The sequence below is a fragment of the Salvelinus fontinalis genome, chromosome 1, assembly GCF_029448725.1.
Source record: "Salvelinus fontinalis isolate EN_2023a chromosome 1, ASM2944872v1, whole genome shotgun sequence".
NCBI lineage: Eukaryota > Metazoa > Chordata > Actinopteri > Salmoniformes > Salmonidae > Salvelinus > Salvelinus fontinalis.
This window is the reverse complement of record NC_074665.1, coordinates 33,901,579-33,920,653: the sequence shown is the minus strand read 5'-3', so window position 1 is coordinate 33,920,653 and position 19,075 is coordinate 33,901,579.

Genomic DNA, 19,075 nt, shown 5'->3' with positions numbered 1-19,075 from the left:
ATTACCAACAATCTTTCTGAGATGGCATTTACTCAGACTGGGAACTATGAACTGTGAATAAACTGTTCATTCACATCTCTTAACACTTATTATATGAATGTTCAACTGCTAACATATCCCAAGTTACTGAGTGTGTTGTGTGGCTAGTTTATATACTGCTTTTGGTTCATTTATTTTAGGTCAGGTATGCATTTTACATCCTCCGTCAAGACAATCTCAAAGTCATTGATATGTATTTGTTGCTATTAACTTTTGAATTGCTGCATAATTTGGTATAGTATGTTTCATATGTCCTAATCATTGGTGAACCAAAATGTCACTTCAAATGATTAAATGGTCTTTACAGTATGTGTTAGGTGTCATTTGAGCTAATTGAAACTCTCACTGCTACCAATACACATTCATCAGAAGATAACGTTTCACATAGGCCAGGCTTTGGATGGCACGTGTCTCCTGGACACTTCCAAAAATGAAAGCCTGTTAGATCATTCTATTAGTGTATATTAAATTGCTGAAATTTGAGAAGAATTACAAAACATGTTATGTATGAGGATAAGTGAATGGCAGGGGTAACAACAGCTTGGGTAGGGAGTTTGCCCACAGGACAGCACGGTGTGAAGGTAAAGAGGACACGTGCCAGAATGGGGCCCATACAGGTCACCTGCGCTCCCCTTTAAAAATGGATGGGTGGCACGGTCGGGGATCAATATCACCCCGCACGAGTCGATGAATGGGGAGTTCCCCCTGCAATCACGAAGACACTTAGAGTGCCTTCAGAAAGTATTCACGCTCCTTGACTTTTTCCACATTTTGTTGTTTTACAGCCTGAATTTAAAACGGATTAAATTGAGATTTTTGGGGGGTCAGTGGCCTACACACAATACCTCAATGTCAAAGTGGATTATGTTTTTAGACATGTTTACAAATTAATAAAAAATGTAATGCTGAAATGTCTTGAGTTAGTAGTTATTCAACCTCTTTGTTATGGCAAGCCTAAATAAGTTCAGGAGTAAACATTTGCATTACAAGTCACATAAGTTGCATAGACTCTGTGTGCAATAATAGTTTTGAACATGATTTTTATTAATGACTACCTCATCTCTGTACCCCACATGCAGTTATCTGTAAGGTCCCTCAGTTGAGCATTGAATTTCAAGCACAGATTCAACCACAAAGACCAGGGAGGTTATGAGGTAATGGGCAAAAAGAAAAAGAACAGTCTAAATATCCCTTTGAGCACGGTGAAGTTATTAATTACATTATGGATGCTGTATCAATACACCGTCACTACAAAGATACAGGCGTCCTTCCTAACTCAGTTGCCAGAGAGGAAGGAAACCGCTCAGGGATTTCACAGAGGCCAATGGTGACTTTAAAACAGTTACAGAGTTTAATGGCTGTGATTGGAGAAAACTGGGGATGGATCAACAATATTGTAGTTACTCCATAATACTAACCTAAATGACAGAGTGAAAAGAAGGAAGCCTGTGCAGAATAAAACAAGACACTACTGCAATAAATTTGGCAAAGCAATTAACTTTTTGTCCTAAATACAAAGGGTTATGTTAGGGGCAAATCCAATACAACACATTACTGAGTACCACTCTCCATATTTTCAAGTATAGTGGTGGCTGCATCATGTCATGGGTATGCTTGTAATCTTTAAGGACTGGGGAGTTTTTCAGGATAAAAAATAAACGGATTGGAAATAAGCACAGGAAAAATCCTACACGAAAATCTGATTGTCTGCCTTCCACCAGATACTGGGAGATGAACTGATCTTTCAGCAGGACAATAACCTAAAACACAAGGCCAAATCTACACTAGAGTTGCTTACCAAGAAGACAGTGAATGTTCCGGGGTGGCCAAGTTACAGTTTTCACTTAAATCTACATGAAAATGGTTGTCTAGCAATGATCAACAACCAATTTTACAAAGCTTGAAGAATTTTGAAAATAATAATTTTGAAAATAAAATAAAGACTCCCAGCTGTAATCGCTGTCAAAGGTGCTTCTGCAAAGTATTGACTCGGGGATGTGAATACTTATGTAAATTTGACTTTTCTGTATTTAAATTATTAAAAAAATAAATTGGCAAACATTGTTTTCATTGTTTCCACTTTGTCATTATGGGGTATAGTGTGTAGATGGGTGAGAAAAATGTATTTTTTAACCGTTTTGAATTCAGGCTGTAACACAACACGTGGAATAAGTCAATGGGTATGAATCATTTCTGAGGTGAAATTTACTAGATGCATTAGGTGCTTTTGAGGGAGAATGTAGACCTATATATGGGCCGCTGACCCAGACAAGGTAGATGAACAGGGGCCAGATGTCAAGGTCAATCCCGCCCGCTATGGAGCCTCCATTGCTCCTTACAAAAGATAGTTAGCTAATCTGAATAGGCGTTCAAGAGATATCAGGTGTCAAATGTGTCACCAGGGCCGGCCCTAGCCTTTTGGAGGCCCTAAACGAGACCTGGTTTTAGGGGGGCTCAAAACATTTTAGTGGCCCCGTACTTGACATTGGAATTTTTTTCAATTACACACGTTTAGCCCTGGGGCATAGAGAAAATGTTGCAGTTTTAAAGCAAGTTTTGTACACAATAATTCAAGGGGTGGAGAGAACATTTTGCAATTGTATAACTAACTTCCTGCAATTTTAATAATTGTATCATGGAGCGGAGACAAACAAGTTTTACAGCTAATTTCCTGCAATTTTACATATTTTTCCATGGGGTGGAGAAAAACATTTGTCGTTTAAAAGCTAATTTCCTGCAATTCCATACTTCTTTTGCATTGACTTATGTCATGTTAATATGATATCTGAGTGAGAGGGACTGACAAAATCAATGGGTGCCCCCTGGACGTCAGGGCCCCTGAGCCCATGCCCTGCGTGCACAGTCGGTAAATATTACAAGGTTTAGATTAGACTAACTTACCAATCAAAACATTTTTAGCTGACATGGGCTAATTGAGTGCCTGTCAGTGAGAGAAAAGCAACCAAATTTCGAAATGCCACCTTGCGTATTATACTATACTAACTCTGAACATGACTGAGTTCCTAAAAACATAATTATAATTTTAAAAAGTAATCATTTTTGGTCGGAGGCCCCCGGCCACGGCAGCTTATGATCCGCTCACTTCAGGCAAGACCCGAGCCTTGTGCATTGTGTCTCTTATTGTCTGCCTCTGATCGCTGTCACACGTCTAGGATCAGGTGAACAAAGCCAGATGACACCCTGTAACCATGTCTCTCTGTAACAGGGTCATGCTGAAGTAATGAGTATTTAACGTCTTTAAATCTAAAAATGTACACACATTGACTTGTATTCCCTTAGGATCTTACTGTAGATATCCTGACATAACTGTTAGAGAATGCACAGTATTCAATGAGAAAGTGACATGGGTTTCATTTCTATGCTGCTTGCAATTTACCCTTCCTTTTTTCCCATAACAAATCGAGCAGATATCACACAATTTCTTGGCAATATGCGTATCATCGAGAAATAATGATTAAAAGTTAGAGGCCTTCAGGAACAATGGAGCAAGAAAAGCACCTGCCAAGGACTGAGTCGGTCCAGCCTCGGTGGTCAGTGTGTCACGTTTCAGCTGGGCCTTTTGACTTTATTTGTGGCTATCCATCCTGTCAGAAGCCATGGAAAGGCTGCTCCACCACACCTTGACAGCAGCAGCGTCCCACATCCATGCTCTATTATTGTGTAACTGTTGTGGCGAAACAGATTACGCTCGTGCAACTAGGCCTACTCACTACCATTCTGGGGGATGTCAGGGAAAAAAACATCCTTCAGCAAGCTGGTGAGCGACTTCTCTCCTTATTAGCACTATCTGACCAGCATGTGCCTGATGAGACTTATCATCCAGAAGCTATGAAACACGAGCCGGCTCAGTGAGGAGACTACAGGCTGTAGTGTTTAGTCATTTATATCCTGTAATTGGCACCACAAAGGCCCTTGGGAGGGATTATATTTGTGTGAAACACAGTGGGAAAACCAGTTTGAGTGCAAACTAGAAGGTAATGATGATCTCTTTGTCGACCAGGATTTTCATTAGGGGTGCTCATGATCTCTCAGACAGCAGGTCAACACTGAAGATGAGTTAACCAATGTTCTACATGTGACAGAAGTGACACTTCATCACTTCTAACCTCTGTCAGGTTAATTAGATGGGCGGAATCTGTATGATGTTTATTCACGTTGCACAGCCAGACCGAGCAAGGTCCCAACATAGTAGTAATGGTTAACATAATCAACATGGGTTTGTGAGTCTCGCAGCAGACTTATGCTCGCAGGTTGCTCGCAGGTAGTTTGCATTTGAACTTTTATTGCTTGCTCAGTATAAACACAAGCTAAACTGGGAGTAATACAATCAATCAGTCATCTCACTGACTTCACAGGGCAGGGAAGCTCTGCTGGAATGCTGCTAAGCTGCAGATGTACCAGCCAAATTACTCTAGTGGGGAATTACCCAGACATAAATTCACATGTCACTGAGGTGGCTGTATTTTTACAGCAAATCCACGCTGTGCTCGTTTCCATAACTGTCGTTAGAACTTGTTTCTCTGCAGAGCTGAAAGTTATCACCGTTGCCAAATCGGAACATGCTTACATCAAAACATGGCCTCAAATCATAGAGATCTCTGAGGAAATGTCTTGAGAGTAACGTGGCTCCCCGCCATGTCGTAACAGGTCTGCTGAAACAAAAGATGTGTGAGATGTCAAATCCAAGAGCGATATAAATCATCATTTAAGTCAATTCATAATCCTGTGTAAATACGAGGCAAGTTGCAACTAAGTCTTTTTCTCCCTCAGTTCAAACTGTTTACATACCTTACGAGCACATCAAGTCTGTGGACATTTTTCATTTCCACGGAATAAAATAATGTAGATAATTTATACAGAGAAACAAAGAAGTCTAAACATTCCAATCATTTCATTCTGGAAAATGAATCTAACATTTACTGTAGTAACAGGCAAACAACAGACATACACAGTCAACGCCTGGCAACACTGGCATCAGATGTTGGCAGATAGCACCCCTCATTATTGCTAATTAAGATGTATAAATATGTTGTCTGGCACTTGACTTGTCAGCTACAATGTGTCACTTTTTCCATCAAACGTGTAAAGTGCCAAGGTAGACACAGTGAGGGCATGAGGAGTGCTAGTAGAGATGCCACTGTATGTACACTGTGTGCAGACTTCAGCTCGGCTGGCATTGCTTGCCAGCAGCCAAACAAGCCGAGGTTTGAGAGGAAAACGTTGTATATTTGGGCTACCTTCGACTCAGCGTTCTGCCAATGTCTTTGAGTGTCTGGCTCGACAGTTAACCCTGGTAGCTCTGCACAGAGCACCACTGTTCAAATGTGAAAGTGTGAAAGCTGCTGTTTAGGCTGTGCATATTCAACTGTTTGCAGGCCATGACATCACATGACGATACTCACTGTCGTTTTTGGAGTCTTCAACATTCTTTCGAAAGTTGTTTTTGTCGAACGGATTGATCTGGGGTACTCCACTAACTACGCCACTGAGTGGAGGAATTTCATCCAAAGGGGGTGACAATTCAATGGTTTATTTGTGTAGAACCTTGGATCAAACTAACAAAATGACAAAGCTCAATATCTGTACATTTTAGTTAGGAATAATAAAATAAAATAAAGGGTTTGTATGTAAGGTTTTGAAAAACATTTTAAATGCAAAATACTCAATACAACTTATTTTGTTGAAATGGTTTGTATAGTTTATTAGACTGTTTTGCCCTATACACTAATCCACAGATATTTGTTTGCATATTTCTTGCATTGTATTGATTTTAAAGTTCTAAGTTATAGTGTTTTCGTTTTTCAAACGACCCATTATTTAGTTGTTTTTTTTAACATTTTTTAGTCATTTAGCAGACGCTCTTATCCAGAGCGACTTACAGTAGAGTGCATACATTTTATTACTTTTTACATACTTAGACAAGGATATCCCTACCGGCCAAACCCTCCCTAACCCGGACGACGCTATGCCAATTGTGCGTCGCCCCACGGACCTCCCGGTTGCGGCCGGCTGCGACAGAGCCCAACCTGGGCGCGAACCCAGAGACTCTGGTGGCGCAGCTAGCACTGCAATGCAGTGCCCTAGACCACTGCGCCACCCGGGAGGACAATTTAGTTCCAGCAGGTGAACAAACAAGTCAGGTCCTCGTAATGTTTTGGGCTGTAAATAACTTCAGTTATTACCCTTCACTATGTGTTTGATCACAACAGTCAATCAGATGTGAATACTGACATTTTCACCGTGTGTATTAGAGAATACACACATCACTCTAATCCTTCTTCTAACACAAGAGGTTATGGGATTTCTCAGATACACAGATATTTTTACCTAAAACAATGGCATGATTCCACAATTTGCGCCCATTTTGTAATTTGTCTGTTATGTTGCCTATGTGTTCAAAACTGTATTGTGAGCGTGTGCGGTTATGCTGAATGTGGCTTGCATGAATGAGGTAATGAAACTACACCTCGGTGCTTTGCACATTAAATGAGGGTCATTTAGTGAAGACAATTATTCCTCTGCGGTGCCTAATTAAGCAACAGAACAATTAGCCAATTCATAACTATCCTTTAATCTACATAAGATGACTGGCTGGAAAGATCCATTGGTGTTTATCCTTTGCACAAAGAGAAGCTCCATGGGCACTCCACGGCAGACGAGATTCAAAGGGTCTTTAATCAAATTAATCTGAGATAAATAGTAGTTTACTCCATTTCAAAATTGCTTCCAGAGAGGATTACAATACCATAAACACCAAAACGAATAGTAACTTTTTATCGATGGGCCCGCCCCATCTCTCTCTCTCTCTCTCTCTCTCTCTCTCTCTCTCTCTCTCTCTCTCTCTCTCTCTCTCTCTCTCTCTCTCTCCATTTTAAACCTGCACTAAAATATTCTAAAGCCTTGTTCACACTGCAGGCCATAATGCTCAAATCAGTTTTGTATTTCAAATCCGTTTTGGAATACGGACTGTCCAAACAGAAAGTCACAAGTGACCAAATCCGATTTGACTGTGTTTAGACAGCAGTCGTTTGCTGACATGGCTATGCGAGCTGCCATAGTAATGGCGGGTGTGTGCGCGGTGGTGTAGGCTGATTGGTGGTGATGCTCGTGCTTCCTATCATGCAGAAGTTATTTTGCAACCAAGAGAAGGTGACAACAATGCCTGCCATGGATGTTTTCCAGTTGCTTTGAATGATCCTAATCATAGTGTAAGAACACCTTTAAAGCGTTAAAGGATAAGATGATCCAACTTTCGAACAAGTCCTTTTTGACTAGCTACAGCAGTCAACTAGTTAGCGAGGTAGCTATTTAGCTTTCTTGCACATTCACTGCTTTGTTTGTAAACAATTAACAAGCTAGTTAGCTACCACGTGTTCTTGTCAAACTGTAAACAGAGTAGCTAGCAACAAGTTATTCCAAATAAGAGTCTAAAACACCACTTGATGGCAAGTAAATCAGATTTAACCGTTCAGACACAAGTCACATGGCCATGAATCAGATTTGGATCTGATTTCAAACCAGCTACAAAAAAATAGGATTTGAGTCACTTCAAACTGCCAATGTGAACAAGGCTTTAGAGTTAACCCTTCTGATAAGATTAGTGTTAGCAGTATGGTTAACATAGTGTCAAGAGCAAGCTCAATTATGCAGCAGCAATGTGCTCTCAAGGTTCTCAGCAGAAGTGCTCCAGGTTTGCAATTTTCTTCTGGTGATAATTATTGTGAATGCTAATACCACTTCAGCCTACCTCTATTCTTCATGTGGCCCAGCTTTAATATAAACGTTGTAAATGATCTTAGAGTCGACTTGAGGAATGATCCTCCAAGTCCTATTCACGTCCAACAAACCAAGCTTTCACTGTCCCTCTCAGTAGCATGCCTGAGAACATGCCAAGGTTTATTTTTTTAAACACAAGTCAAGTGCACGGCAGATCCTCGTGAAGGATTTCTCAAAACAGCCCAGCGTAGATGACCAACACCATCCTCTCAGGCCATATGTTCTCATTAGGGCTCCGCAGGCTCATTTTCCAGCCTGAAATTAGATGGAAAGTCTCCAATGTTTTCCAAGTGTCACATAGCTCCATGAAGTCCCATCAAGTCAGAGCTGCCTGTATTCTAGCTAACCTTTGTGGACCTTCTCTCCTTTTTTTTCTTCTTTTTTTCTCCAAAAACGTCCTTGATTTTGCAAGTGAAATGAGGCTTCGGGGTATGTTTTGGAAGCATGTTGCTCAATTTGTCTCCTTGTTTTAATACAATTGAGGCAGTGAGCCTACGAGTGAGGAGTGAGTTCTCGGAGTTTCTCTGTGAGTTGAAGAAGTGCTGCAATTAATTATGTCTGCCCAGTTTTGACAAACATAACATTATGCCGTCAGTCTCCCGAGAAGGATGATGTTGACAATTCTATCCCTGAGAGGTAATTGCTGGCTGTCAGTTAGACGGCGGGCGCAAGAGAGAAGGGTGGTCACACTTGTAGGCTAAAACATCCATTATTCTCTTCCACTTGTGATGAATGGCAAAGTTGAGAAATGTAAATGAACATAGAAGGATAACCCTTCAATTACCTGATGTGGAGGATAAGAAAATAAAGAATGTGTCACCAAATTCGTTCAAGTACAACAGTACAGTGGGTAATTGAACTAAACCAAAATATATAACTCTCACAGAGAGTAGCTTAGTAGTATTGTAATATGAGTTGTGCTCATTAAAATGACAATCATTTCCAATCATTTTGGAAAATGGAGGACACTATCATCCACGTTGGTGTATCGGTGATTAAGGTCCGTTAGGACATTCCTTTGCTACTGTGTGTTCAAATGTTCAAATGATATCACAGCGTTCACAACACCACGACAGATCCATTGACGGAGGAGATGGACGTAGTGAACAGAGTGGCTGAGACGAGGTAGAAACAGATAAGAGGGTGGTTAGTTGCGGGTGTGTTAGTGGGTATGAACGTGGAACATGAAGTCCCCTCTCCGGGAGCTCTGAACCAGATTTAAGTTGAGTGTGGGGCTGGCGGCCCACAAGAGTGCCATTGTTCCCCACATTAATCAAACTGAGCAGGGCCAGGTAGCATTTCCCCAGCTCACCCCACACACACACACCTGCCAGGCTCCATGAATGGCCTGCTTTTTTAAGCTGGCAGCGATTGGCCATTGGAGCTCAGAGAGGATATGTGTCTGTTTAATTAGTGTGATGAGCTCAGCGGAGTTTGTGTGCTGTGTCGGACACCAGGTAGAACTTGAGTTTGACCCTGCACGGGGGAGGTGACCTCAATCACCACATCTCTCTCTATCTCACTCTCTCTCTCTTGTTCTGTCTTTCCTTCTTTCCACTAGAGAAAGACTGAGATTAGACAGGTAAACGGGGGGGGGGGGGGGGGGGGGGGACTGAAAGAGGAGGGCTCTGGCAACCTTCAACCTGGGTTCTTCACCCACCCAGACTTCCCTTCAGATGAAAATAATAATTACCACAATGATACTTCCAATTATACTGTCATTAGAATGCCGAAGAGGGGTCTGCTGCAGTGCGCAAACCTCTCCCCTTCCTAGGCTGCATCACGTAATATGATCTGGTGGGACGGTGGCCCAAAGTGTTTAACTCCCCAGAGGAATCACACGTACATGCACACACACACACACACAGCACACGCATGCAAACACACACACACACACACACATTGATTGTTGTTGGTGCAATAGAGCTTTAACTGTATGTTGAGTTCTTCTCATGGAAAATATATGATTTTATCCCTAGCTTGAAATACTGCAGTGGTGTCAACTGATACCAAAACCGAAGGCAGAAACGAACCTCTCAAGGTTGTGGGTTCCTTCATTTTGTCAAATCAGCATGCAGAGCAGTGAAATACAGCTGTTTCATTGGCAGTTGACTTCATATGTTTTGGATGAAATGAGTGTAATGTGTTAACTTCAGCCAGGGGCGCTCCACACTAATTCATTTCACCACAACAGTGTTTTCTTACCCGCTTCAGTTGGCGATTAAAAACCAGGGGAAGAAAACAGCCGTACCATAGTAGATGTGATTTCTACAAAGGTAAAACAACCACTTCAGGCACAATAAAAGCTCAGGATATCATCTCTCGATGGATTACACACTTCTTAGTTTAGTGTAACATACAAAACCACTTCAGGGACAACTACTGTATTGTTAAATTGCGATAAATCCTTTGCTCTGATAGCTGCTTGGAATATGGTGTCATTTCCTGGTAAACGGCAAATGTCCTGGTGGTTATCGGTGTGCTCGCTTCCATGCCCACCCGGACGACGGGCGGGGCTTTGTCCTTCCCGCCCTTCGAAAATCCCTTCAGGCCCTGCCGGCGTCTCGGGGCTGGTGGGGGCAAGCGTACCCACTGACCAGAGCACCCACTGATGGGAGCAGCCATTCGTATTGTCTTTATGTTGTATTGTAATGTTGTTTTAATAAAATAAAAGAATAATACTTTATAATTATATTTTGGTAACACTTAGAGCTTGCAGGCCATGCTTTATAACTTTTAAAAGAACATGGGTCTTTGTTGTAACGTGTTATAATTGTTATGTCGGTATTTAGTCAGGATCATTATGAAGTTATTATAAGACATTATAAGAGGGTCATGCAAGCTCAATAAAAGTCTTTCAATGCATTATAACTGCATCGAAATGTAAAATGTCACCATTAGTTCTCAATCTTAAAATATGATTCACTAAGTTAGTGAGGTTGTTCAAGGACACTTAGAGGGTATTCTCTCTGATGAGTTTTTGCAATAACTTTGTCATTCTCAGCTATTCCCAATTAAGTGATCCCCATTAATCCTATAAATGACGAATTCATAAACCAAGTTTACCTAAGTTTAAACCTAAATGGTTTAGCATGGTTCAATGGTTGGTTATTCATTTATTGAACCATGTGGCCTAAGATGAACACTTTTGACTTGGCTCATGAGGGTTACGTGAGTTCTGTCACCTGATGCCATTATACCAATTTTAAACTGTACACATGTATTTGTAATAGAGAGAACATTTCTGTGTTTTATGATTTATGACCTCAAATGTTTTATGTACAATGTGTTCGCAACAAATAGCTAGAGATGGTGTGAGTCGAATGTCCTGAGCACTGTCTAAGATGTGTTGACTGTCTAAGATGTGTTGACTGTCTAAGATGTGTTGACTGTCTAAGATGTGTTAACTGTCTAAGATGTGTTGACTGTCTAAGATGTGTTGACTGTCTAAGATGTGTTGACTGTCTAAGATGTGTTGACTGTCTTACGATGTGTTGACTGTCTAAGATGTGTTGACTGTCTAAGCTGTGTTGACTGTCTTAAGATGTGTTGACTGTTTAAGATGTGTTGACTGTCTAAGATGTGTTGACTGTCTAAGATGTGTTGACTGTCTTAAGATGTGTTGACTGTCTTAAGATGTGTTGACTGTCTAAGATGTGTTGACTGTCTAAGATGTGTTGACTGTCTTAAGATGTGTTGACTGTCTAAGATGTGTTGACTGTCTAAGATGTGTTGACTGTCTAAGATGTGTTGACTGTCTAAGACGTGTTGACTGTCTAAGATGTGTTGACAAATAGTCTTCTAAGGAATGTCAGTAGATGTCTTATTTTGTGAGAATATAAGCAAAAGCCTTTATCTTGCTGTTTTCCCTTTAGACTGAGCTTCAGGCTTCAACTTTGTACTTTATTAATACCACGCCAGCTACAGAGGCAGTGGCAACTAACAAAGGACTTTGACTCCCAGCATGTCAGCTTTCTAAAGAGCAGTGTTTTCTGCACCCCCCCCCCCCCCTCTGAAAACACATTATTAATTGGATTTAGATATTTGCAAAATGATCTATTTAATGGGATTACCACTAGTATAATGATCTTATTTATGAGGGAAGCAATCCCAAAGCTTTGGGGCGGGCTGATAATACATTTATAGCTTTTTGGTAGTTAATGTTGTGTTACGGTGAGAGATAAAGTTGAAGTCCCATTGAAAATGAATAGGTAAGTTAGCCCCAGTGAAATGGAGCTGGTTCGGTGGCAGGTCGGACGGGCTTGAGTGACCGCACTCTCATTCCAGGAGCCTGTATGGACCGTAGTCACAGAGACGGCTGAACTCCTGACAAGTTCAAGGTGGACGTGAAGAGGGAAAGAGGGATGGAGAGAGAGAGAGATAGTCCCCTCGGCAGCATAATGGCCCTTTCTTACGTCTTTATCCACCTCAATATCTCGTTAAAGCTATAACAGGCCCCTTTTCCACTTAAATGCTTGAAGGTAATGTCCTACCTCCTTCTCTCCCTCTACTCTCTCCTCTCTTCCATAGAAATCGAATTTCCACTTGTCGCATATACAGTATTGGGGAGGTGATACCATGAAGGAAAGAAAAGTGATACCAAAAGTGATACAATGAAGAAACAAGGGGGAATGTGTGTAACATGGGCAAACGGCACAAAGAGACTGTTTACAGTTGTTTTCATGGCCCACTAAATTAATTTCTCATGTCTGATAACACATTTAAGCTGTTGGATGCTTTCCATCGTGGAGGTTTTAGCTCAGGTTTTGTATCTTGTCAAGTAGAGTGGAACAGCTTATGCTCAAAAGTGCACATGTAAATGCCCTCCTTTTTTCACAGTTGCACACCACTTTTAAAACATTAACATTTCAATATACCATTGAGATATATATACTATACAGTGCATTCAGAAAGTATTCAAACATCTTCCCTTTTTCCACATGTTGTTACGTTACAGCCTTATTCTAAAATGGAATGAATAAAAACATGTCCTCATCAATCTACACACAATACCACATAATGACAAAGCGAAAACAGGTTTTCGAAATTTTTGCAAATGTATTAAAAATAAAAAACAGAAATACCTTATTTACATAAGTATTCAGACTGTTTGCTATAAGACTTGATATTAAGCTCGGGTGCATCCTGTTTCCATTGATCATCCTTGAGTTGTTTCTACAACTTGATTTGAGTCCACCTGTGGTAAATTCATTTTGAATGGCATCTTGAATGTTGCCGGAAGAGATGGCTTCCGTTTTACGGGCTCTTAACCAATTGTGCTATTGTGTGTTGTTTTTCACGTTATTTGTAACTTATTTTGTACATAATGTTTCCGCCACCGTCTCTTATGACCGGAAAGAGCTTCTGCATATCAGGACAGCGAATACACACCACCTACTGGACAAAGATTTTTTCTTTAACAAGTCGACGCAAAGGATTTACTTCAGACACCCGACATGGCCCTTATCCCTGTCATTCGCAGGAGAAAGAGACGGAGATATCAGGGATGTAGGTCGGAGTGCCTTGTAAGGAACCGACGGCGAGTGAGTAATCTGCCTCTACCATCAGTCCTATTAGTCAACTTACAATCATTGGATAACAAAACATACGAGCTACGATCACGAATATCCTACCAACGGGACAAAAACTGTAATATCTTATGTTTCACCGAGTCGTGGCTGAACGACGACATGGATTAAATACTGCTGGCAGGGTTTACGCTGCATCGGCAAGAAAGAACCGCTGCCTCCGGTAAGACAAGGGATGGTGGTCTTTGTATATAACAGCTGGTGCACGAAATCGAATATTAAGGAAGTCTCAAGGTTTTGCTCGCCTGAATTAGAGTATCTCAATATAAGCTGTAGACCACACTATTTACCAATCTATATTTTTCAAAGCTGTCTATCTAACACCACAAACCGATGCTGGCACTAAGTCCGCACTCAATGAGCTGTATAAGGCCATAAGAAAACAAGAAAACGCTCATCCAGAGGCGGCGCTCCTAGTAGCCGGGGACTTTCATGCAGGGAAACGTTCATCCGTTTTACCTCATTTCTAACAACATGTTAAATGTGCAACCAGAGGAAAAAAAACTCTAGACCACCTTTACTCCACACACAGAGACGCATACAAAGCTCTCCCTCGCCCTCCATTTGGCAAATCTGACCATAATTCTATCCTCCTGATTCCTGCTTACAAGCAAGTGTCTTCACTGACATTTTCAATCTGTCCCTGACTGAGTCTGTAATACCAACATGTTTCAAGCAGACCACCATAGTCCATGTGCCCAAGAACACTAAGGTAAACTGCCTAAATTACTATCGACCCGTAGCACTCACGTCTGTAGCCATGAAGTGCTTTGAAAGGCTGGTCATGGCTCACATCAACACCATTATCCCAGAAACCATAGACACACTCCAATTTGCATACCGCCCCAACAGATCCACAGATGATGCAATCTCTATTGCACTCCAAACTGCTCTTTCACACCTGGACAAAAGGAACACCTATGTGAGAATGCTATTCATTGACTACAGCTCAGCGTTCAACACCATAGTGCCCTCAAACCTCATCACTAAGCTAAGGATCCTGGGACTAAACACCTCCCTCTGCAACTGGATCCTGGACGTCCTGACGGGCTGCCCCCAGGTGGTAAGGGTAGGTAACAACACATCTGCCACATCGATCCTTAACACGGGGGCACCTCAGGGGTGCGTGCTCAGTCCCCTGCTCTACTCCCTGTTCACCCATGACTGCATGGCCAGGCACGATTATAACACCATCATTAAGTTTGCCGACAACACAACAGTGGTAGGCCTGATCACCAACAACGATGAGACAGCCTATAGGGAGGAGGTCAGAAACCTGGCCATGTGGTGCCAGGATAACAACCTTTCCCTTAACATGATCAAGACAAAGGAGATGATTGTGGACTTCAGGAAAAGGAAGGCCGAGCACGCCCCCATTCTCATCGACGGGGCTGTCGTGGAGAAGGTTGAGAGCTTCACGTTTCTTGGTGTCTACATCACCAACAAACTAGAATGTTCCAAACACACCAAGATAGTCGTGAATAGGGCACGACAAAGCCTATTCCCCCTCAGGAGACCAAAAAGATTTGGCATCGGTCCTCAGATCCTCAAAAAGTTCTACAGCTGCACCATCGAGAGCATCCTGACTGGTGGCATCACTGCTTGGTATGGCAACTGCTTGGCCTCCGACCGCAAGACACTACAGAGGGTTTTGCGTAAGCCCTAGTACATCACTGGAGCAAAGCTTCTTGCCATCCAGGACATCTATACCAGGCGGTGTCAGAGGAAGGCCCTAAAAATTGTCAAAGACTCCAGCCACCCTAGTCATGGACTGATATCATAGACTAATATCATAGATATTAGCTGATGTACGAAGGGCTATATAAAAAATATTTAAAAAATAAAATTAACTTGATTGATTTGATAGACTGTTCTCTCTGCTACCGCACGGCAAGCAGTACGGAGCGACAAGTCTAGGTCCAAAGGCTTCTTAACTGCTTCTACCACCAGGCCATAAGATTCCTGAACAGCTAATCAAATGGCTACCCAGACTATTTGCATCCGTACGGTGGAGAATGGTTGTGGCAGCATCATGCTGTGGGGATATTTTTCAGTGGCAAGGACTGGGAGACTAGTCAAGATCAAGAGAAATATGAACGATCCTTGCTGAAAATGTGCTCCAGAGCATTCAGGACCTCAGACTGGGCCGAAGGTTCACCTTCCAACAGGACAAAAACCCTAAGCACAGAGCCAAGACAACGCAGGAGTGGCTTAGGGACAATTCTCTGAATCTCCTTGAGTGGGCCAACCAGAGCCCAGACTTGAACCCGATCCAACATCTCTAGAGTGTCTTGAAAATAGTTGTGCAGCGACGCTCCCCATCCAACCTGACAGAGCTTGAGAGGATCTGGAGAGAAGAATGGGAAATACTCACCAAGTACAGGTTTGCCAAACATACCCAAGAAGACACAAGGCTGTAATCGCTCCCAAAGTTGCTTCAACAAAGTACTGAGTAAAGGGTCTGAATACTTATGTAAATGTTTAAATTTCTCTTTTTTATTTTTTATACATTTGCTAACATTTCTACAAACCTGTTTTTGCTTTGTCATTATGGGGTATTGTGTGGAGATTGATGAGCAAATAAATAAAAAAAAAATCTATTTTATAAAGGGATCTGAATACTTTCCACATGCACTGTATATACAAAAGTATGTGAACATCCCTTCAAATTAGTGGATTTGGCTATTTCAGCCACACCCATTGCTGACAGGTGCATAAAATCGAGCACACAGCCATGCAATCTCCATAGACAAACATTGGCAGTAGAATGGCCTTACTGAAGAGCTCAGTGACTTTCAACGTGGCACCGTCATAGGATGCCACCTTTCCAACAAGTCAGTTCGTAAAATATCTGCCCTGCTAGAGGTTCCCCGGTCAACTTTAACTGCTGTTATTGTGAAGTGTAAATGTCTAGGAGCAACAATGGCTCAGCCGTGAAGTGGTAGTCCACTTCACGGCTGAGCCACACAAGCTCACAGAACGGGACCGCCGAGTGCTAAAGCTCGTAGGGCATAACATTTGCTTCCAACTTTGTGGCAATAGTTTGGGGAAGGCCCTTTCCTTTTTCAATATGACAATGCCCCCGTGCACAAAGCGAGGTCCATACTAACATGGTTTGTCGAGATCTGTGTGGAAGAACTTGACTGGCCTGCACAGAGCCCTGACCTCAACCCCATCGAACTCCTTTGGGATGAATTGGAACACAGACTGCGAGCCAGGCCTTATCGCCCAACATCAGTGCCCGACCTCACTAATGCTCTTGTTGCTGAATGGAAGCAAGTCCCCGCAGCAATGTTCCAACATCTAGTGGAAAGCCTTCCCAGAAGAGTGGAGGCTGTTGTAGCAGCAAAAGGGGGACCAACTCCATATTAAAGCCCATGATATTGGAATGAGATGTTCAGGTGTCTACATACTTTTGGTCATGTATTAAAACATAGGTTATCATTTTTCACTTTATGAGGATGTATTTCTCAAATGTGATTATGCTAATGGTCCCTAATTTGCATAAATATGGAGAAAATATTAAACCAGAATAAGGTGTTTTTTATTTAACAATGTTATCCATGCTGTTAGTCAACAGATATATTAATTTTCCCGGAGAATATTAGTATTTCAATATTGACTGTGACATTGTAGAAAACAGCAGAGCAAGTTCATATGTACGGTGTTTGTTAGTAGTATGTTATTTGGGTTTAAAAAGGGCCTACACCTTTATTGATTTTGACCATGTGAAGTTTAACTAATATGTTTTGTAAACACTACGTCCCTTCACTTTCACTGAACTCACTGTGGCTAGTCTTGAGGATTGGTAGTGAATGTTTAAATCAGGGCTCAGGTCCACATGTGAAGCCAACCATAAAGAGTGGCCTCACAGGCCTCCATTTAAGCCAATAATCTGCAAATAAGTGTTTTTTTGTTTGTTTTAGAGTCTTATTTTCATCGCCATCAATTCATACACAGATTGAATACAATTTGAGTTGTGCTATCGAGTTCCATGCCCTCATAACCCCCCTTCTTTATCCCTCTTTGACCCTCTTGGTCGGATAGACCTTTTTTTGTTTTAATTCAGTTTATGGATGATTGAGATACTGTTACAGATTGTTTCCCCTAGCCCAACCCTCAAGCAACTCACACATGTACAGTGCCTTCAGAAAGTATTCGCACACAGTGACTTTTCCCACATTTTGTTTTTACAAAGTGGGGTTGAAATGGATTTCATTGTCCTTTTTGTGTCAACAATCTACACAGAATATACTGTAATGTCAAAGTGGAAGAGAATTAATTTAACAAAATGTAAAATGTTGAGGCACTGTAGTGACTGGGTGTATTGATATACCATCCAAAGCCTAATTAACAGTTTCACCATGCACAAAGGGATATTCAGTGTCTGCTTTTTTATCAATCTACCAATTTGTTCCTTTCTTTATGAGGCATTGGAAAACATCCCTGGTCTTTGTGGTTGAATCTGTGCTTGAAATTCACTACTCGACTCAGGTACCTTACAGATAATTAATTGTATGTGTGGGGTACAGAGATTGGGTAGTCATTCAAAAATCATGTTAACCCCTATTATTGAGTCCATGCAACTTATTATGTGATTTGTTACTTGTTTAGGCTTGTGATAAAGAAGAGGTTGAATACCTTTTGACTCAAGACATTTCAACTTTTCATTTTTAATTCATTTGTAAAAATGTCTAAAAACAAAAATCCACTTTAACATTATGGGGTATTATGTGTAAATCAGTGACACAAAAACTGAATTTAATACGTTTTATATTCAGGCTGTCACAACAAAATGTGGAAAAAGTCAAGGGGTGTGATTACTTTCTGAAGGCACTGTATGCATGTGCATGTACTATATAGGCGACTGGCCTACCTGAACATACATACAAACATTACATACTGTTATCTCACTCTGTTCCTTAGTCTCTCTTTGTCCCTCCCTCCCCTCGCTCTCTCTCCCTCCCTCACTACTCTTCTTCCAGAGCTGCACACTCATCTCCTTTACTATGAAACAATCTAATCTGGAGAATTAAAAAAGGAGAGCAAGGCTTCCAACTAATTCAAAGAACTTGATTCCACTAAGAAGCTATTAATTGGCAACATTAAATATTCAACATTCCCCTGGGCCACTTTTAATGGCATTTAGAAAATTAATAGAAGACTGTTTAAAGTAAATAGGCCTTTGGTCATCTTGGGTTTCTTGTTCTTGTTATTCTATTCTCTGACCTTTGACTGGCCTCCGGTATAACGTCACAGATTGATTATGACAATGTAACATCTCAAACCACATTAAGTATCTCTGATGTTACCATCCAAAATGTTGTTTAATTATCTGGAGACAATCTCCATATTAATTATGTATATAATAGCACTACTGAGTTATATGCCTTGGAGAAAGAGGACACTATAATTACATGCCGAAAGCGATTGCTAACTTTTTGCTTTCCTTCTGGGTGCAGAATTCAAATGTTATTCGTCACATGCTTCATAAACAACAGGTGTGGACTAACAGTGAAATGCTTGCCCGTAGCCTTTCCCTACAATACAGAGAGAAAGAAAATAGAGAAATAATAGAAAAGTAAAACAAGTAATAATATAAAGTAATAATAGATACACAATGAGTAACGATAACTTGCCGATATGCAAGG